Consider the following 22,786-nt stretch of genomic DNA (forward strand, 5'->3'; position numbering starts at 1 on the left):
CATTCACGGAATAAAAGCAATGCTCTAATAGATAGGTTTTCATTATCTTATTAAAGCATCACTCGTTAAAAATGTAAACAAGCTGAAAATGGTTACTTCACACAAAATTGAGCGACTCGAAGCTCGAATTTAATAACATTACTTACTTTTGAAGCATTTATTAAACTTACATATTCGAGTTGTGGCTGAGTCAGCACATATAATGTTTGAAGTCTACCATCAATAATACATCGTATATAAAGCAGAAAGACAAATATAATTGACAATATAATTATGGCATGCACAAAAGATACTTGAAAAATAAGTCTTGCCAGCTTCGCTGGGGCTGCTAATGTTTAATAATGTTAACACACTCTTGCTGGATCTGGATGCATTATTTAATTGGGAGATGTAGCTGAGGATGAAGCAGTCCTAGTCGCGTTCTTAAAAACATACTTTTGTATACCTTTAGCAGTTTTGATAAGTTCAGTAAATTTTCCTGCCTTCAACTCTTCAGTAAATTCCACGCACGAAAGGTCGATATCAACGCGATTTACAAACTCTGCTTTAACTATGTTCATCGACAAACGATTCATTTCGTCACTCTAAAATAATCTGAATAGAACAGAGAATCGACTAGTAAGAGGAAAACTTTCCAGACATCTGGTTTTGAGGTTGTACCCCAGACAGTCAAAAATGAAACTCTCCGGTAAAATACCAGGCTGTTGGAAAACCCTATCCTACATTCATGACTAATTACTTTTTCAGTTATTCTCAGGCTCAGGGCTTGAAAAATCTTACTTGCAAGTACTTGCCAGCCAAAAAAATTTACTGGACAGGCCATTTTGCAGTCAGTGTTTATACAAATAAACAAAAATCACTTTCCGACAGAATAAGCATATCAATAAGTTTTTTATTATTATTATTATTTTGTTTACTGGCATGTCCCTCACAAATAAAAAAAAATGACATGCTCTTTATTCTTGCATTCACGATTTTGATGGATCAGACTTTACTCACCAAATGTAAAAAGGTACTCGCCACTGGCGAGTGGATTTTTCAAGCCCTACTCATGCTGATATTTCGTTAATTCTCCGTAAATTTTGTATTTCTAGGCCGCCATCTAGGGCAGTTAACCCAAATTACATTTATTCATTAGGGTTTATGGACAATGTTTAGCAAAAAGGGTCCAGCTATTTTTTCTAACAAATGTTACAATTTTGGTACTTTCTGTTCACATTAGGTTAGTTTGGATTAGTTCAGGTTAATTTAGGTTGGGTTAAGTTAGTTTACTTTATGTTAGATTATATTAGTGTAGGGACCCAGCATAATTTCCGTACAAATCATAGAATTTTGCTTATTTCTATTAATATTAGGTTACTTTAGGTTAGTATAAATTACGTTAGATTTCATTAGGTTATGTTAGCACTAAGTACTTGCATCTTCTATTTCTCCCGTAAATTTTGTATTTTTTTTTTTTTTTTTTTTTTACGTATTTCTGGACCCCGTCTCCTAAACATTTACCGGGTTTATTTCCAGTCATTTGTAATGTGTAGTGCTTTCTTTAACGAATGAGGACTAGAGTGCAGTTTATGCCGAACAAGTGATTTTGTCACTGAAAGTGGCATTGGAGGAACAGAATCATCACAGTCACTGGAACAGGTACGGAATCGGTGTTTTAGCAGTTGGTGGCAGTGATGTTGCCTCCTGTGCTGTGATTGGTTGGTTGTGTTGAAGTCGCTGACAGGTTGTTATGTATTCGTAACTCATGTTCGAATGTTGTACGGTTGAACGTGTGTGTTGCGTTGGTGAAGTGTGATGTTAAGTCAGTTTGGATGTCGTTTTGTTTCTGATATTCTGAAGTGTTTCAGTTTTTTTTTTTTTTTTTTTTTTTTAATAATAATAATAATAATATGTTTGTGATACTAAAGTGAATTCCTATCGTTTCGGAATATTCTGTGGATTGATTAACATTAAGAAGCATTTTTATAACATTTTTCTGTTTGTAATGTTACTAATTATGATTTCATTATCAGCGAATGTTCTGGAATTTCCTCGAAAGTAGTAGGCACACTGTTTCGGATTGGTTGGGTTTCTGTAGAGAAGTATGCAGTTGAAGTGGAAGAGAATTTGTTCGGTAGACGTAAATTTAATGTGAGTCGAATGCGCCGTAGTCAGAAGTGGATAGTTTGCTGCTGGCTGGTTGGTGATTTTTTTTTTCGGCATGCTGGATTGATTTATAATTAGTGGTGAGTGTTAAATTATTTTTTACAGTACTTTTTTTCCTTGTTACGTTAGATTTATAGTAGTGGTTTCATATTTATTGTTGTTTTGGATGTTTTTATGGTACTTGAGGGGGTTTGGGGGGCGGTAGCCCCCCATTTAGACCTCACAATTGATAGACATCGTTTCACCTGAATTGATTTCTCGGAAGACTTCAGCGTCAGTTCTCAAGGATACTACCCTTGTACGAAGTAACTGAAGAGCAAATTCTTAGTGAGTGTGGTAACTCATTTGGTTGGCAATCGTAATCTATTATCATTGTTATATATTAGTTTGCTGGTGAAGTTAGATTACGATTGCTTATTAGGTGGTCTGCAAAACTTGTCCGGAATTTACTTTTCGATTGCTTCGATTCATGGGATTATTTTTGAAAACTGATCGGTTCCAATGAATGTTCGGCATAAAGTGCACTATTACCCCAATGAGTCACATTTACTCAAGGTTATCTGCTTGGTTTAGTAATATACCGAAATCTGAAGTATTCTATTATAATGTATATAGCTTAGTTGGTTTTAAGTTAGCGTTTCTTTCACTAGGAGCGAGGCTATATGAGAAGTGGACCTGCAGGTTAACGTGGAATCCGAAGCACATAAATTCCTGCCGGGAATCGACCTCCAGGTCTCCCGTACTAAAGGCGCATATGCTAATTGCTTCTGCGGCATTTATTCCGAAGTTGGTCGTCCGCCTAGTTTTTTGGCTAATAGCGTAATAATTGGTTTCTTTGAGTATCAAAGTTTAATATTTAATTCAAATAGTATTACCGTGCGAGCGTAAGCGAGTGAAATCGGGTTAAGAGCCCCGCAGGGCACGTCTTTTTTCTGTCTTTATTACAGCTAAATGGGAAGGGGACCTGTATTCTAGAACATTGACGCCATGATGGTTATGTTACTTACTATTACATTGAAAAGTATAACTTCCTCCACGTTTCTTTACAGTTATTTGCTTATCGCATTTTCTGCAATTTATTTTTAATTTATTAAGACATGACTTTCTTGTTTTCTATAGATTTTCCTGATTATCATCAGCCATGTTCACAAACCAAATGCTCATTAGATTCCCATAATCTTACCATAAAGTAATCTTGCGCCAAGTAGTTCCCTCCGCTTGCTGAATAGTCCCATGTTTACAACCGTTTATGTAAGTAAATAAACACAACTATTGCTTCCTTATAAATTATCAAGCACACAAACAAGCTAATTATTCATTTCTTTCGGTACATTTTCAAAATTTTGCTAGAAACGGATGACCAACTTTGGAACCCCAATCTGCCCTCATGTAATTTTAAGACCCAAAAAATAAAATTTATGGATTATTGACTTTTTCCGGATATAGTATACGACAGGGCCTCGTTCCTTCCCGAGGACGCACGAAGTGCAGTCTTTTACAGATTATTCACTGAACATCTGGGAACTTAAAAATGGGGTAAAAAAGTGAGTGTCGTTCACTTTCGTGGTGGTATGAATATAAACAACAAGATGCGTATTTCACTTTTGTGATCGTACGCCATGTTTATTATGATCGACGGCTAACTCTCTTCAACTGTTTGAGAGTTGTATGCAGTAGTAGCAGGTCTACCGTGATTGATTACCGGTTTTGAAGGATTGTTTCGTAAAGGTTTGCAGTCATTTCGTAGAGGTTTTTGTCAGCTGAACGCAACGCGAAGTTTCTTTTTTTCTTGTTTACTTTCACTTAGTGCTAATTTGCATTTTCGGGAATTTTCTTGTGGGCCGTATAACGTCCTGCAGTTCTAGCTAGAGGTTCCGCCTACGTGGAGTTGCCATTTTTTATTATGGTTCTGCGAGCATTGACGTCGCTTGTGCTTTGTTTTCTGAATGTAGATGGAGCACGCTGAGAGGAAATATCGTATAACATGGCAGTAGGAGCACATGTAAGTAAGATGTAGAATTTTTATCTGTATTTATATTCCTGCTTTCAAATGTTGCTAATAGTATGTTTTATTCGACTTAATAAGTCATTATTTTCTGTGGATATATATTTCATTAAAATTTCATCACGTGGGCGGTAAGCACTTGTATGTTGCTGAGTAGGTCATTGTAGGCATTAACTTTTACAGTGATTTATATTTCGTGATTAACAATAGTATGCCCCTTGTACTTATTCTTTGCGCGTTTTCGCTTGGTACTCCCTCCCTTATTTTTATTGCATTCTTGAAATGGCCCTTGTACTTGGATGTTTTTCTAGGATTTTTTTTTAAATATGGTATACGAAAAATAATAATGTGCCCTTGTACGTTGTGTATGAGTATATGTGGGGCATTTGAAACACATATCGCATGTCACGTGCACGTGGATGCTTCTTACTGTTGCACTACGTATAAAAATGATTTTATTTGATGTAAAAGTGGTAATGGAACACATAAGAAACGCAGATCACGGTGTATTCACACTTCATGTTGGAGTGTGAATACAGCATGATCTGGGTTTCTTGCGTGTTCTATTACCACTTGTAAATATAATAAAATCATTTTTATACGTAGTGCAACAGTAGGAAGTATCCACGCGCACAGAAGATGATGAGGTCCCGTTGTATACTATTACCTTTTTCCCAAGTAATGCTTGGTCGGGTATGGACTTTTGGGTTTCGGGTAGAACAACGATGAATTTCGAAAAAGTACTTATTGAGGCTTAACAACAATTGAAAATGTATTATTATGCAAAATTTGATAGGTACCCCAATGGGGTTCGGGGGTACCATGGGGTACCTAATTTATGAATTTTTAAATATTTTGAAACATATGTCTACGAAATCTTTCAAAGAACGTTACAAATACTAAATAATCGAAAACCATATCTCGCTACACCTCTTCGTTACCGAAATATGGGGGAAATAAACAGTGATACCATAGATGTGTGGGGTTTGCGTACTAGATGGAACAACTTCGAAAAACGAATTACTAATTCCTAATAACAATCTCAAAAGACGTTTAAATAGGAAACAAACACACACAGCTGTGGGGTTTTGGGGTTACCATGGGGGCGCAAACCATCCATTCCTAAACATTGACAAAACATGTCTTAAAACACTTTTAAAGAACATTACAAAGATGTGTTTACCGAAAATCCCAAGTCAGTACACCTAACTGTTACCGAAATATGGGGAAATAAAAAACCGGCACCATAGATTAGTGGGGTTCAGGTGCTTAAAGGTACACTTTTGAAAAACTAATTATAGACGCATAACAATAATACCATGAATATTCACAATCAATAAAAACAAAACATACTAATGGGGTTTATGTGTACCATGGGGTTCGTGACCCCCCACATCTACTTCAGTTTTCATATTGTTTCAGCTAGTTTAACCACTACCCTCAGCTGGGTCGAATACCGAAAACTGCATGTTAATATCTTAAAAAGTAACCGAGATTTTAAGATTTGTATTTTTGATGACGTCATAAATATAGAGATTCTTATGGATATGGACTTTTGGGTTTCTACTAGAAGGAGGAGAAATTTCACAAAACTAATATATGTGCATTAATATACAATCTAATAGAAATTCTGCTGTAAAATATGATGGTACCCCTATGGGTTAGGTGAGAACCCCACTATATTTTCTACAAATTCGTTACTTCATTTATTAATTTCTTTCGGTTACCTTAAACAATACACGCAGCTGAGTCGAGTACTGAAAACTGCATGTCAGTATCTAAAAAAGTAACCGAGATTTTAAGATTTGTATTTTTGATGACGTCATAAATATAGATTATTATGGATATGGACTTTTGGGTTTCTACTAGAAGGAGGAGAAATTTCACAAAACTAATACATGTGCATTAATATACAATCTAATAGAAATTCTGTTGTAAAATATGATGGTACCCCTATGGGTTAGTGAGAACCCCACTATATTTTCTACAAATTCGTTACTTTATTTATTAATTTCTTTCGGTTACCTTAAACAATACACGCTGCTGAGTCGAGTTCTGGAAACTGCATGTCAGTATCTAAAAAAGTAAGCGAGATTTTAAGATTTGTATTTTTGATGACGTCATAAGTATAGATTCTTATGGATATGGACTTTTGGGTTTCTACTAGAAGGAGGAGAAATTTCACAAAACTAATATATGTGCATTAATACACAACCTAATAGACATTCTGTAGTAAAATATGATGGTACCCCTATGGGTTAAGTGAGAACCCCACTATATTTTATAAAAATTCATTACTTCATTTATTAATTTCTTTGAGTTACCTTAAACAATGCCCTTAGCTGAGTCGAGTACTGAAAACTGCATGTCAATATCTAAAAAAGTAACCGAGATTTTAAGATTTGTATTTTTGATGACGTCATAAATATAGAGATTCTTATGGATATGGACTTCCGGGTTTCTACTAGAAGGAGGAGAAATTTCACAAAACTAATATATGTGCATTAATACACAATCTAATAGACATTCTGTAGTAAAATATGATGGTACCCCTATGGGTTAAGTGAGAACCCCACTATATTTTATAAAAATTCATTACTTCATTTATTAATTTCTTTCGGTTACCTTAACAATACACGCAGCTGAGTCGAGTACTGAAAACTGCATGTCAATATCTAAAAAAGTAACCGAGATTTTAAGATTTGTAGTTTTGATGACGTCATAAATATAGATTCTTATGGATATGGACTTTTGGGTTTCTACTAGAAGGAGGAGAAATTTCACAAAACTAATATATGTGCATTAATATACAATCTAATAGAAATTCTGTTGTAAAATATGATGGTACCCCTATGGGTTAAGTGAGAATCCCACTATAGTTTTATAAAAAGATTACTTCATTTATTAATTTATTTCGGGTACCTTAAACAGTGCACGCAGTGTGTCTAGTACTGAAAACTGCATATCAATATCTAAGAAAGTAAGTTAAATTGTATGAATTATATATTTTTGATGATGTCATCATTATGGAGAGGCTGATAAATGTTGAATTTTGGCTGTTATGTAGAAGAATGAAATTTCCAGATAAGTAAGAAATATACATGGGTTTAATGAATACAACAATCGAATGTTTTCCCGAAATTCTTATATTTTAAGGTTTACTTTAAGGCAATTTTAGGAATACATGGGTTGGTGTACAAGGGGCGAAAACTCCACATGAAGATTAAATAGAGCGACCAAGATATAAATTAATTAACTTTTTGATGGCATGTTCAGAATATAAACACATATGAGTTTTAAAATATTCTTTGTAGGGAAAAGAAAGTCGAGTGAAGAACTAAATGCCTAATTCAGTTTTAGGGAAGTCCTATGTTCAAGGCAGGCCTGCATCCACGGGGGGCCGGGACCCCCTAAATTTTACAGTAGGCTTGCAAAAGAACTATAATATGAGGAACTATCATATGGTTGGATCGCCCCTCACTATCTTCAGCTGCCCCCCCCCCCCTAAGTTTTTGGGCTGGCTACGGTTCTAGTACATAATTCTGATTAACATTTGCCCAGACCTATCCAGCTTCTGTATAACTTTAGTTCGTTTAAAGAAAGTGAATATTCTTGTTCATATACTTATAATTGCATTGCAGTTTTGCAGTGGAAATCAAAATCTTTACTCATTACAGTAGGCATTTATTTTATATATCTTTTAGTGGCCGTGTCACACGGTAGTAATATTTTGGTTATTTTTGCTTATTTTTGCCTTAAAAGTACTTTTGGATATCAATATCAAACCAGAGTTACAAATTATAATTTAAAATAAAGTGGGTTTTAAGCTTCGGTCAGTGTCTCTTTTGTTAAAATGAATATCAAAGTACTTGTCGACCTGTACTATGTTTTTAAATATTTCAGTTAGGAGGATCATTGCCATTACTGTAAAAGGTGAGCAACTGTTAAGGGACAAGTTTCTGTGTAAGGAACTTGTCCGCCGGATTGACCTAATGCTCCGCCACTGGATAGGAAACTATGGAAAATAAGAGACTCAAAGAAGTTAAATATCATCCATTTTGAAAGTTTGGACATGTATGTGTTATCTTTCGCAATTAAAAATGTATGTTTTCAAAGGGTAGTATCTTTCTACTTAATATGAAAATGAAATCAGTACGCGTATCTTTTTATCACTTCGCGATTTAATCAAATCTTTTAAATCTTTTAACCCTAGGTTATAAAGCTTTCGTAATTTTTTCGACGCTTTATAATTTTTTTGAAAACGGTGGCCCAAATCGAAAATTGTTTCGTACAAAAGTTCTTTTGTTTTTCAAGTACTATAGAATGAGGTATGATTCAATATGTGTTCCCATTTGAAAATTTGAAGTTGTCCCCTGGGCCCCCTTGAAGGAGGGTGCTGAGGGACTCCACAAGAACACCATGTGATGTGCCCTATGACATTTTTCTATCTCAGTTTTTGTTTCATCTTTTTATTCTCAGCCATTTCGGATTTATAAGCACTGGATGTTTTATCTGATATAGGACCCACTTTTGCGGCCGTTTAAAAACGGTGGCCAAAATCGAAAATTGTTTCCTACAAAAGTTGTTTCGTTTTTCAAGTTCTATTGAATGAGGTGTGATTCAATACGTGTTCCTATTTGAAAATTTGAAGTTGGCCCCTGAGCCCCCTTGAAGGAGGGCCCTGTGGGTCACCACAACAACACCATGTGATGCGCCCTATGACATTTTCCTATCTCAGTTTTTGTTTCATCTTCCTATTCTCAGCCGTTTCGGATTTATAAGCACTGGACGTTTTATCTGAAACACCATATATGTATATATATATATATACTAATTGTTGTATATTTTCAAAATTTAAAAATTATGTAGGATTCAGTTATATGCCTATATTACAAACATATATAATTTGTTTGTTTATCTTCAGAGCGGGGAAAATAAAACAATATTTTTGTGTGATGTGTATTTCTAGTTCTAGCGTTTTTGCAAATGGCGCGTCGTAAAATTTACGAAGGCTTTGCAATCCAGGATTTTAAAGGCCCAGTCCCTAACAAAATGGATTAATGCATTATTTTCCTCTTTGCAATTTACCCAAGATACCAGGGATGTAAATGAGCGCGCTCATCTGAGCTAGCTCACATGAGCGTGCTCGTTTATCGTAAGTTTTATCATGAGCTAACTCCTTTTGAAAGATGTGAGCGTGAGTTCAGTTTAACTCGAAATGTAGGGGAGTTTGATCGTAAAATCCCGCTCAACGCCACATAGTTTGATTTTCACAAAATAATGTAATTGTCCATTTGTAGGTTTGTTGTTATCCGATCTCTGAGAAGATACTTTAAATACTAATTTGTATTTATATAAATTATGTAGGTTACGGACTTTAGGACTAGAAATACACTGAGAAAAATCCATTATCCGGACAGCGGTATATTGTACAAATACAAGGATTCGTTACGTTTACTAAGGAAATCTGTACGGAGCGTACTTTATCCATATACTACATAGGTACTGCCTTTTACTCGCTTAGATATTACATCATGTCGCTGCAGGATGTCTGACATCTCACAATCTTCCGTATTTTACATACGAATACGTATGTTAAATACTTCAGCTATATGTTATATACGTCCATCTGTGTGTGAGATCCAGACCGCCTATAGACACTCTTTCTTTCGAAATGGCTGACGTCATTGAACTACCGTCTTTTGCTTGCGAAACGAGGTTGTTTACAAACGGAAAAGAAGAGAGGAAGGAAACAAGTGCTTGGGTAAGTACACTAGTTAACTATTACTTTAGTTAAATATCCCATTAATTATATATTCTTTTAGTGTAACTTGCTTTAATATAGTACTAAGTAAGTAATGTAGTTTATGAATACAATTCTTACTATTGTAAAACTCGTTAATGATTGAGGACAATGGAATGGGTGAATCTGAATTTTGAGAAATCTTTGAATATTAATGTTTTGAAACATTTTACATTTCAAGGTAGCAAAATGAATGTTATGTGTTTATTCATTCCGTTTTATATGTGACGATTTATTACTTGGAGCAGTTTTACTACAGGGCTGCTTAACATAATTGCATAACTAAAGGAAGAAAACGGCCTGGGACCTATATGTTAGGTACCACTCCGGCATTTGCCTGCTGTGAATGAGGAAAAGCCAAGGAAACCTCATTCAGGATGGCTGGACTTAAAATCTTTTGATACTTTTTCGACCGAGTTCCCCCACCGGGATCGAACCCGGGACCGTTCGCACCGAAGGCGAGAGCGTTAGCGAATACGCTACGCGGGGCCACTAGTGTAGTTTAGAAAACTCATTTTTACTAGGATATTTGCAAGATTTTTTTTTCTTTTAGTTTAACGCCCCATGATTGTACATCAATGTAAGAGAGAAGGTGACGATGAGATACATGATAATGGTGGAATCAAGAAAATGTAAGGAAACTGGAAAGTCTTAAGAATAACCACAACTACAGTGTTCACCAAAAGCCTATTTGTCGGGAGCAGGAATCGAACCAGGGACCTACCGCGTCAGAGGTAAGCGCTCTCAGAGCTTTCTTTTGTTTAAAGAACTTGTTTACAATGAATATATATATATATATATATATATATATATATATATATATATATATAACGAAGATATTGACATATTTTACAGCCTCACTGAAATTTAAAAAAAAAAAGTAGTCAGGGAGAGCTTACTTGTCAGGTTTTTATTTTTTAATTTAATTTATTTTTATTTATTTATTTTTGCTTTGTTATGTTCCCTAGTTAATTAATGTTTGGGTTACTGAAAATTAAAACCTTTTTAGTATTATTGTTATGTCATCACTTTGGAACCAAAACGTTAGATTTTTTTCTTGTGTTTTCATATAGGAAGTTGGTGAGTTTGTGCCTTAGCACTGGTTTGGTTTCTAGAACGTAATTGAAGGTCATGTTGAGTTGAGTCTTGGTGGGTTTGAGTTCGTGAAGTGTCAGGCACTGCTTGTGCCCCTGTCTTCTGTTTGTGATGTTTCCTGGCTTTGGGCTGTGACGTATTTATGTTGAGGAGTACCAACGCAGGCCGCGTGATATACAGGTAGCTACAACACAGCTTCAACAGTTAACGAGTGCCAGGTCTTTGAATTTCAGCTTTCGTTACGGCGTGACTAATGCAGTATAGTGCTAGATTGAAATTCTATGGGTGGTAAAAACGGTATGGTAAGAAATACAACGTAATTGTTATTAGTTTAATTAGTGTTTCTTCATAGTATTGTTTCACTATTTCTAGAAGGAATTAAGTATTAACGAAGTAATGAATAAGCAAAAGCACACATTGATTGACGTTTACTATTTCTCATACTCCATTGAGAATGTTTTGATCCTCAATTGCGCAAACATCCAGTGTGCGTTTATTTTCTTTCTTTTTTGGGGGGTTTACACTGCCTCACAGATGAGCTCCCTCGTGGCTAAGTGGTTAATGAACACGCCTTTGGCGTGGGACACCCGGGTTCGATTCCCGGCCGGGGGCCGCGGTGGCTCAGTGGTAGAGCGTTCACCTCTGGTGCTTGGGGTCCCGGATTCGATCCTAGCCCCGCCAAGTGAACCTTGTGGTGGACAAACACCGTGTGCGTGGGTTTTCTCGGGGTTCTCCCATTTCCTCCCACTTACTTCATTCCACCATTTAATTCATTGCTCATCATCAGCGTCTCCCTTAGCCTAACCGGCATAACTGTGGGACGTAAAACTCAAAGGTTTCATTTCATTTTTACTTAATCTCTTGCACCGACCGACCGATCTCGATCAAATTTCCAACGTAGATGCGGTTCTGGCCTGGGAGTGTTTTTAGCTATTTACTTTGACAGAACTTAGGGGAGGGGGAGGAGAGGGACAGAAAAAATAAATGACTTAATTTACTTTGAAGTGTAAAAGTGCGAGCGTTTTCTTCTCTCTCTCTCTCTCTCTCTCTGTCTCTCTCTCTCTCTCTTCACTCCTCCAGTCTCCTCTCACTTTTAGGGCCGCGGTGGCTCAGTGGTAGAGCGTTCACCTCTGGTGCTTGGGATCACGGATTCGATCCTAGCCCCGCCAAGTGAACCTTGTGGTGGACAAACACCGTGTGCGTGGATTTTCTCGGGGTTCTCCCATTTCCTCCCACTTACTTCATTCCACCATTTCATTCATTTCTCATAATCACCGTCTCCTTTAGCCTAACCGGCATAACCGTGGGACGTAAAACTCAAAGATTTCATTTCATTTTTTCCTCTCACTTTGATTTCATGATTTCGCACTCTGATGAAAAGTATTAAATACCGCCAGGAAAAGTACTAATATATAACCTCTCTTTTAGGCGCCCCTCCAACCACGCGCCCGGGACACGTGCTTTGCTTGCTCGCCCATAGCTGCGGCTCTGTGAGCTACATAAGTAACATACAATGCTTACGTAATACTTTGGGTCATAAGTACTATTAAGAAAGGAAGAATTGCATTTTTTTAACTTTGGGAAAGGAGCTACTATGGGATTAAAGATAAGGTAGGAAAGGCAACACATTCCAGTCTATGCTTTCACCCAGCAGACATATTGTTTGGAACCAAAAAAATGTGACTTTTGGAATCTTGTACTTAGGTTCACAGCGGAAGCGACGAAATAACTTGAATCATCCATTGTAGCTCTCCCCGCAACCAGTTTCTAAAATGTTGGCAATAAGTTTGCGAAACGAGAGGTGACGACTCCAATTTTGGGTGAAAAGTCGCTATAAGAAATAATCGAGAAATTCATTGTCTATAAGCATTGTAAAAGTTGTAGATGTAAACTAAACAATATGTTCTACTCACTGGCGCAAATCCAGGGGGGGGGGGGATGACGGATACATGTCCCCTCCAATCTTGGAACTGAGGGGGACTTCTCCCAAATAATCCGATTTGAAATGTGTTTTTTGGGAGAAATTTGATGATTTTTGTCCGATTGCTACAAAGGAACGTGAGATGTCCCCCAGAATAAGCCTCAAATCTGCAGCCTCCTAAAGCTAAAGACAACTCTGATCCTCCACAACATTGTTTTTCAACTTCATAAGTATTTTGGACATCGCCAAAAAAAGTATGGTAACGGTCTTACCCCCCCTCCCCCCCCCAATGTTGAAGACAGATTTGCGCCGCTGGTTCTATTCACATCTTTGTAAACAGGGCGCAACCAATCCTTTAATTCAGGGATCATTTCAGGTTGTTTCGGGTACTTTTGTTCATGTTGTGGTCAAAATAGTTCCGAAATAATTAACACTACAGTACTTACGTTAAGCAATTTTTTGTAAAAGAAAAAGTGCAGAATAATTAAAAGACCCCAGAGGACAAATATAACAAACACCTTCTTCGCCTTTTTTCACGCATCTATAGCTAATCTTGTTGCTATCGGTAATGATGTATTACGTGTGTCTCTCAACGGAAACTCTGCGAACTAAAGGACATCAAGTTTGTAGTTATTCTTCGTTAGAGGGCAAGGGTAACATAACAATGCAGGATTGTGGAGTAGTGAGTACGCTGTATTTCCAAACTCTTCATCACTTGCGCTGATTAAAACAAACAAACAGAAAAAAAGAACGTAAAAACTGTTTTGAACTAATAATGCTTCTCTACAGATGAACATTTTGTTTGCAGCAAAAAGTCGCTAAATGTGTAAGTAGGTAAATCGTTATTTAAAAATCACCCAAAAAAGTCTCCAATCGGAATTTTTTTTTGTCGTTATCGTAGGGCGACCATACGTCCCGTTTTGACCGGGACAGTCCCGTTTTAGGGGCGTGTCGCGGCCGTCCCGTCAGTAGATGGAAAAAAGTAGTATTCGTCCCGTTTTATGTAAATGAAAGAAGTAAATAACAAACCCAGTACCTTTACTCCTTTTAAAGGTATTAATAATAACAAAGCGGCAAAAATTGAACTGAAAATCCCTATATTAAACATACTCTATAGTTCGCAGTACTGCTCGAAAGGCAGCAGAGGTTTTAGCAGTTGGTTGTGTGTTAAACAAACTTCAACGTGTCTTTCCTTTTTCATAAGTACCCGCTCTGTAACGAAGAGAGAGAGGGGGAACTCTGATATCAAGGCACTGATAAGAACAAAGGTAGATCTAAAAGTCTAGTGTTGCAAGAACCTGTCCCGTTTTTAACTGAAAATTTTATGGTCACCCTGCGCTATCGTTGAGGTCGAATTCCCCTTATTTAGCGACTTTACCCAAAATTGGCAACATTGACCCCCACCGAACAACACCCCGTCATCTTGAGCCTAGCCAGCATAATAGTGGGACGTAAAACTTAAAGATTTCATTTCGAACAACACTCCCAGAAACCTACTGTTATACTATTCTCAAACCACCCTTTCGTACAGTTCTCCCTATTCGAAAAAAAAAAAAATGTAAATAGCAGTGTTCATACATAAATATGGAACTCAATTTCCCTGAATTTTGCAGGTTTTCCAGGTATTAATTTTGCAATTTCCAGGTCTAGTGGAAGAAACTAATAGTACGAGAACACATAAATTTTAAGAATACTATATTTATATATTTGAGAATGGCCACCCTTCTCCCCAATGAACGATTGCAATTAAATATTGAGTCACAAGAAAATAAATAATTAAAATAAATAAAATTTAAGTTGAAAAATATTAAGTTGAGAAGCCTACTAAGGGAATTATATAATACTTTTGTTCCATACTTGAATACATTCAAAATATACAAAAAAATATTGGCTTGGGGAAGAAAAAAGGGCCCGCGAGATTTTAACTGATTCTTGTAGTACTCGACGACAGAAATAGATTACTGAAAGAATTTTCAAAATCGGCACAGGCAAACATGAAGAAAATCGCATTTTCAGGTACCGGTTCAAAATGAGAAGAAAAAAGGACCGCGAGATTTTAACTGATTCTTGTAGTACTCGACGAGAGAAATCGATTAGTGAAGGAATGTTCAAAATCGGCGCAGGCAAGCATGAAAAAAAAAATCCCACTTTCATATACCGGTTCAAAATGGGGAAGAAAAAAGGGCCCGCGAGATTTTAACTGATTCTTGTAGTACTCAACGACAGAAATAGATTACTGAAAGAATTTTCAAAATCGGCACAGGCAAACATGAAGAAAATCGCATTTTCAGGTACCGGTTCAAAATGGGAAGAAAAAAGGGCCCGCGAGATTTTAACTGATTCTTGTAGTACTCGTCGAGAGAAATCGACTAGTGAAGGAATTTTCAAAATCGGCGCAGGCAAGCATGAAGAAAATTGCATTTTCATGTACCGGTTCAAAATGGGGAAGAAAAAAGGACCGCGAGATTTTAACTGATTCTTGTAGTACTCGACGAGAGAAATCGATTAGTGAAGGAATGTTCAAAATCGGCGCAGGCAAGCATGAAGAAAATCGCATTTTCATGTACCGGTTCAAAATGGGGAAGAAAAAAGGGCCCGCGAGATTTTAACTGATTCTTGTAGTACTCGAAGACAGAAATAGATTACTGAAAGAATTTTCAAAATCGGCACAGGCAAACATGAAGAAAATCGCATTTTCAGGTACCGGTTCAAAATGGGAAGAAAAAAGGACCGCGAGATTTTAACTGATTCTTGTAGTACTCGTCGAGAGAAATCGACTAGTGAAGGAATTTTCAAAATCGGCGCAGGCAAGCATGAAAAAAAATCGCACTTTCATGTACCGGTTCGAAATGGGGAAGAATAAAGGGCCCGCGAGATTTTAACTGGTTCTTGTAGTACTCAACGGGAGAAATCGATTAGTGAAGGAATTTTCAAAATCGGCGCAGGCAAACATGGAGTAAATGGCATTTTCATGTACCGGTTCAAAATGGGGAAGGAACAAGGTCCCGCGAGTTTGAACCGCTACGATGTATGTTCACGAATGTGCCCGTCTTCTCAAATTTAGTTAATTACTGTGACACTGAAACATGTGACACAGAGTCACATTGTGGATGACTCTGCAATCGGCAACCACTGCACATATACTCCTCCCGCCCCACAGTTTGATTATTTCGATCCATTCCTCACGTGCTAACGGCATGGTTCAACATCTGCAAGAAAGAGGTAAATGTAACGTTCAATTGGCAATAGCTTTTCACCAAATTAAGCTGCATGAAATCTGATTGCATATTTGACATACTGAGAAAATTCTAGCCCGTGGCCATATGTATCACATATCCCACCAGTTTATAAAAATTTTGAACACAAAATTACGGTCGTCCGTGTGACGTACTCACAAAAGGCCTAATGTGTATCACCCACCTCACATTCAATGAAACCACATCCGTGTAGAATTAAGAAAGGAACCTCTTATGATGTATACAGGATGTCTCAAACGTTCCCTGACATAGGGTAACTCTGTTATTATCAGAGTTACGACAAAATGTAAGAGGAAAAACATCTCGAAATATGACGTTTTCAATCTAAAGTGAACACTTTTTTAAAAAATCGGACAAGATGAATGTGCTGTATACTCTTTATGCACCCAATTTTAAATGAAAATGCAACGTTGTCATTTACCTGGACCCACGACATAAGTGAATGAAGTTACTGTTTGAAACGGGGGCTGGCCATCGACATGTTAGCGTAAAAGACAGTAACTTCACTCACTTCTGTTGTGGGTCCAGGTAAATGGCAACGTTGCATTTTCATTTCACATTGGGCGCATAGAGAGTGTACAGCGCAAACGTGTCATCCGATTTTTAAAATTCCTTCACTTTAGATTGAAAACATCATAATTGGATATGCTTTTCCCTCCTACATTCTGTTGTAACTCTGATAATAACAGAGTTACCCTATGTCAGGGGACTTTTGAGACACCCTGTATACTTATTTAATGTATGTTTGATGTCACTATAACTGTAGTATAATTTAGTTTGTTTAAATTTACAATTTAATACAAGTAGATTCGGATTTACATGCGTAGGATTTTGTATGCATCTAACTAATGAATTCTTTTATTTTTATGCTTAACTTAGTGACTTGGCTTTGGACTGCGACTGATTATTGTAACCCATTATTGCTTGAGAAGAAACAAGATATCCGAATCTTCATTTGGAGAAATCAAAGGTCTATTGGAAAGCTGGGGATTACAATCATTAATTTCTACATTTCAAGGTGCGTAGTAAATTATATATTGTGTTTATTGTTAAATTACTATTATTGGGTTTAGAATCAATGAAGCACTTCATGATATTTTATGGGGATCAAGATGGGTGCCGGATAGATAAGTATTTGAGCGTCAGGCTCTTATTTCTTTTCAATTTAATATTTAATCAATGATTATTTTTCTCCCTCATTATTCCACCAAATCGTATTCCAAGATCATATATCCATTTTTGTTCGATATATCCATATTTTTGATCTCTTTCATATTTCTATATTTTCGATTTTTGATATTGTTTATATTTCGATATTGCTGTATTTTTCGATATTTCGAACAAGTTTCGATAGTTTGTCGACATCGATTATCTATATCTAAATTCGGATATCCCAAAGCCCTATCGAGCACCCTCCGAAATGAAGTTTTTGGCTATGGACCTGATTAGGGATGCGCACGAGACAAGACGAGACAATTTTTGTTACGAAATTCGAGACAAGATAGTGCTTTTCCAATAGAAACGGATCCAGTTTTCGAGACGAGACAACTTTCGCGGCACCTTTTCGAGAGGAGACAACCTCAAATCTTTTCTCTTGCGCATCCCTAGACTTGATCATGAGTTATCAAAAAAAAAATGTTAATGAGAAATAACATGTAAATACAATATAGGTAGCTAAAACATTTTTGTTTTCATTCTTCAGTAATGCATTGTTATTAATCTCAGGGGGGGGGCGGTGGCTCAGTGGTAGAGCGTTCACCTCCGGTGCTTGGGGTCCCTGGTTCGATCCCAACTCGCGCCGTGTGGACTTTGTGGTGGACAAACACCTTGCTCGTGGGTTTTCTCGGGGTTCTCCCGTTTCCTCCCACTTTGTTCATTCCACCATTTCACTCATTTCTCATTATCACCGTCTCCTTATCCTAACCGGCATAACCGTGGGACGTTAAACTTAAAGATTTCATTTTTTATTAATCTCAGCATTTTATAGTGTATTCTTAAGCTTAAGGTGATGTATAATTAAATTTTGAATTCAGTTAACTTATTTTGTTTCTCAGATTGTTTTTAAAATGTATGTACAATTGTTTATGTTCATTCTCGAGAGTTTAAAGTGACGTATAGTTATTAAACATAGTATTTAATATTGTACTCTTAACGTGGAAGTGATATACAGTTAACTTTTGTATTCAGTTAACATTTTTCTTTCTGAAATTGCTTTAAAAAGTATGTAAAAACGTTTTTATTTTCTTTCTTGAGTGCTAAAAGTGATGCAAAGTTATTAAGCTTACTACTTTATATTGTATTCTCAACCCTAAACTGATACACTGTGCGTTTTTGAATAAATTGTCAAGTTATTTGAGTGATGAACACTGGTAGAAAATCCTGACTACTACTGGAACATTTTGATTTTAAGGTGACGACTTCTGGTGCAAGGATTTTAAAATATTGTTTTTCCTTCAAGGGCTACTCCTTTTTGAATTCTGACTACATGGTCACTATAGGAAGGATCAGTGAGTCTTTCCAACTATGGTACAGCTCCGACAGATTCACGATGCTCAGAGAAGAGACAAAATAGTATGTTTTCAAACTTAAAGTGAGAACCACTGGCGTTTTTACCTTGCTATGCAAAAGTAAGTGAGTACTCCAATGGGGTTCCAATGCGGTACCTAATTTCTGCATTTTAGATATATGGAAATACATGTCTCTAAAATGTAAAGAACTGATTTTTTTAGGGGGGGGGGGAATAAACTATAGGTATGTGGGGCTTGCATACTTGACGCTACAATTCGGAAATTGAATTAAAATATGACTAACGGCTATCAAGATGTTGTCAAATAAAGGGAGGACCAACACAGTTAAGGGGTTTTCGTGTTAGATGCTAAAATTTCCGAAATCGGTCATGGAAAGTTAATAAACACCAGTAGCAATTTCATCTTAAAGTAATTAGATATCTTCATGGGGTGTTAGAACATCATGGAGTCTACCAAAATTAAATTTTAAAAGCTTTTGAAAATATAATCTGACATTTGTAAACAGTATTTGAAATATGTATTTACCCAAAACTTCCAGCTAGTACATCTAACATCTGGAGAAACACTGTGAAATAAAAGCTTGAAATTTCGGAAACAATTATTGGTCGCAACAAAATTAAATAAGATGGTACTTCTATGGGTTAAATCAGTACCTCAGTACAATTTCGATCGAAAGATTAGTTCAGTCCTAGGTTTTCTTCAGGCAATTCCAAGGGTTCATCGAGCTGTGCAAAAGAATGAAAATTCGCTGTCAATATCTAAGATAGTAAATAAGATATAAGGAATTATATATTTTATGACGTGAAAATAGAGATCTTTATGGATTTGTACTTTTGGGTCTTTCCTAAAAGAAAAAAATTCAGAAAACTACTGTATATACCTTAATAGACAATTCAGTGGGCGGGGACACAGTAGCTTAGTGGTAGGGTATTTAACTAATCTTTTTTTTTTTTTTTTGCAGAAACTATTGGAGTATTCACTTAACCCATAGAAATACGATCATACTTAACTCCCTATTTAATTTTAAAATTAAATAAAAGGAAATATTTCAGTGTAGCGACCCACGATTATGCATTTTAGTCTCAGGGAGATTATGATTAAAGCAAGTGAATGTTGTTGACAGAATTGATGGAATGCAAAGGTGGGAGGAGAGTACCCCGAGAAAACCCACGAATACGATGTCCACTACAAACTGACTTGGCCGTGGATCGAACCAAGAACCCAATACACCAGAGGTAAGCACTCTACCACTAAGCCACTGTGCCCCCGCCCATTTAATTGTCTATTAAGGTATATACGGTTGTTTTCTGAAATTTCTTCTTCTTACAGCAAATACTCAAAAGTACAAATCCATGTGGGTCTCTATTTTTACGACGTCATAAAATACATAATTCCTTATATCTCGCTTGCTATATTAGATATTGACAAAAAATGTTCACTTTATTTCAGAGCCCGATGAACGCTTGGAATTGTCCAAAGAAAATTTAGAGCTGAATTAATCTTTCGATCGAAATTGTACTGACGAGTCTGAGGTTCTCACTTAACCCATATAAGTACCATCTTATTTAACTTTTGTTAGGATCAATAATTGTTTTCTGAAATTTCAAGATCTAATACGCTTTTATTGTATGGTGTCTCTCTAGCTGCTAGATGTACTAGCTGGAACTTTTAGGTAAATACATATTTCTAATACTCTTTACAAATGTCAAAATATATTTTACAAAACTTTTAAAATTTAATCTTGGTAGACCCCATGATGTTCTTAAACTCCATGGAAATACCTAATTATTTTAAGATGAAATTGCTACTGATGCTTATTAACTTTACATGACCGGTTTCGGAAATTTTACCACCTAACACGAAAACCCCATAACTATATGGATCCTCCCTTTATTTGACAATATCTTGATAGTCATATTTTAATTAATTTTCTAAATTGTACTGTCTAATATGCAAGCTCCACGTACCTATGGTGTCGCTTTTTATTTCACCATATTTCGGTAACTGTTAGGCGTACCGACTTGCGGTTTCGGTAAACACACACCTCTAACGTTCTTTAAAACGTTATTAAGACATATTTTAGAATATTTAGAAATGAGAGTTCTGGGAATATCATGGTACCCGAAAACCCCCATCAGGGCGTGTGTGTAGTGTATTTAATTGAAACTACTTTTGAGGTTGTTGTAAGCCCTCGTAATTACGTTTCCGAAACTGCACCATCTAGTACGCAAACTCCACAGTTCTGTAGTGTCGCTCTTTATTTTCCCATATCTCGATATCCATAAGGCTTACCGAGTTGAGGTTTTCGGTAAACAGATGTCAGTTCCTTACATTTTAGAGACATATATTTTCATATATCTAAAAAATACAGACATTAGGTACCCCATGGTAGCCCGAACACCATTGAGGTACCCACTTACTTTTGAATGGTAATACATTTTGAGTTGTTGTTCAGCATCAATAAACACTTCATAGTTTTTCTACGTGCAACCCAAAAGTCCATACCTGACCGAACAGATTTTGTCCATTTAATCTCAAAAATGTTAAGATACTTTGTATTGTTAAGTACAACCAAATTAAGCACACTGAATATAACATTTTAAATATTTTTTGATTTTTGTTGCAGGTATTTCGTGCATCAAACCAGGATTCTGCTTGAAAGACAGTCAAAAGAAGCAGTGTAGGTTGTGGCTAAAAGTACGCCCTTTCTGAAGACAGACTCAGTTGTACTTACATTATTTTGTACGAATATATAACCCTAATAAAGATACTGTACTACAAATTATTTCTTTCTTCCATAAATTATAATAAAATATTATCTCTGTTTAAAGAAAATGATTGTTAATGTTAAGTCATTTTAATTCTTTTTCTCTGTAATAAGAACATTATCCCTAGCAATATTTTTTATCTTTGTGCTATTGCGATTGGATGAAGTAAAATTCTATACGAAGCACTATTATTTCAGACATGCATTAATAACTAATGTATTGTTCTGTATGTAAGACAATGTGTATACTGAACATGTCTAGCGAAGGTGTTGTTTTAATACAGAATCTATAACTCAGCTTTTCAGTAGTCAACTTTATTGGGAATCCGAAGAAAGAAGTTAAAAAAAAAAAAATGTTGGACTTACCAGCGTGTGTGTGTTCGAATTCTGGACTAATCCAAATTATCCAGAGAAATCATTATATATTTCTTTGTTGCTATTTCAGATGTATCCTTTATCCAAGTCGTATGAAACGGAGACTTCATACATCGCTATACTTTGTATGAACTATGTTCCGTATTTACTTAATCACTTTGTAACTTTCTCTAGTGTTGACAAGGCCGCAGGTGTCAATCGAATAGTTTAGTGTTTCACTCATGTCACCTTGTGACTAAGGTACGTCCTGTCGGTATATATATGGTACTGGGTTCAATTAGCGATAAAATACATTTTTAGCGTTAAACAAATGCAAAAATCTACACGAAATGAGATACCGTGATCTCTGACTTACGGATAACACCAAGCAACTAATGGTACTGAGTGTGATTGAGTTTACTAATTACTATTTGGCTAAAATCAGTGTTCCTTTATCTATAGTTCTTTTCGTGCTTTGAATTGCAAAGTTTGAAATAACCGTTTTAAATTATTGTGTATATATATCTTCCGAGTAATTCTGAGAATCATTGCTCTTTCTTTAAGCAATGTATGAGACTGTTAAATTGCTCTTTCCTTAAAATGTTGCACTAAGAAGGATGCATCCAGGAAAGTCCAAATTTGCAGAATGTCTATAGCAGGGAAGAATAAATATGTTTAGTCGATGGCTGCACAACGCCTCCGCTGTCACCACGTTGTCACACAGCGAATACAGCGAACGTTTAAGAGTATTCTGCTCTTACTATTAGGTATCGGCCTGGGAACTTTGGCGCATCTACCCAGTCTCCTTCTTGGTGTTTCATTTTTAATGGCGAGTACTGAGTAGGAATAATATTGTAAGCGAATGCGTTTCCGGCTGACACCACACTTTTAATTATTGCGACATTTAA

At 36.3% G+C, this 22,786-nt stretch overlaps 1 long non-coding RNA gene across 5 annotated transcripts in view; it reads left to right on the top strand.

The window, feature by feature from the left end:
• Nucleotides 1–1,682: 1,682 nt before the first annotated feature.
• LOC145685728 (uncharacterized) overlaps nucleotides 1,683–22,786 on the top strand; it is a 73,019-nt gene continuing 51,915 nt past the window's right edge. For 3 of the 5 annotated variants that reach the window (XR_014131472.1, XR_014131476.1, XR_014131473.1), the window contains exon 1: nucleotides 1,683–2,228. This is a non-coding gene — a long non-coding RNA (uncharacterized LOC145685728). Of the gene's footprint in view, nucleotides 2,229–3,796; nucleotides 4,151–22,786 lie in introns of those variants that run through there. The other 2 variants (XR_014131474.1, XR_014131475.1) reach the window with 2 other exon arrangements.

Source organism: Thermobia domestica, chromosome 5, assembly GCF_964235325.1.
Source record: "Thermobia domestica chromosome 5, izTheDome1.hap1.1, whole genome shotgun sequence".
Taxonomy (NCBI): Eukaryota; Metazoa; Arthropoda; class Insecta; order Zygentoma; family Lepismatidae; genus Thermobia; species Thermobia domestica.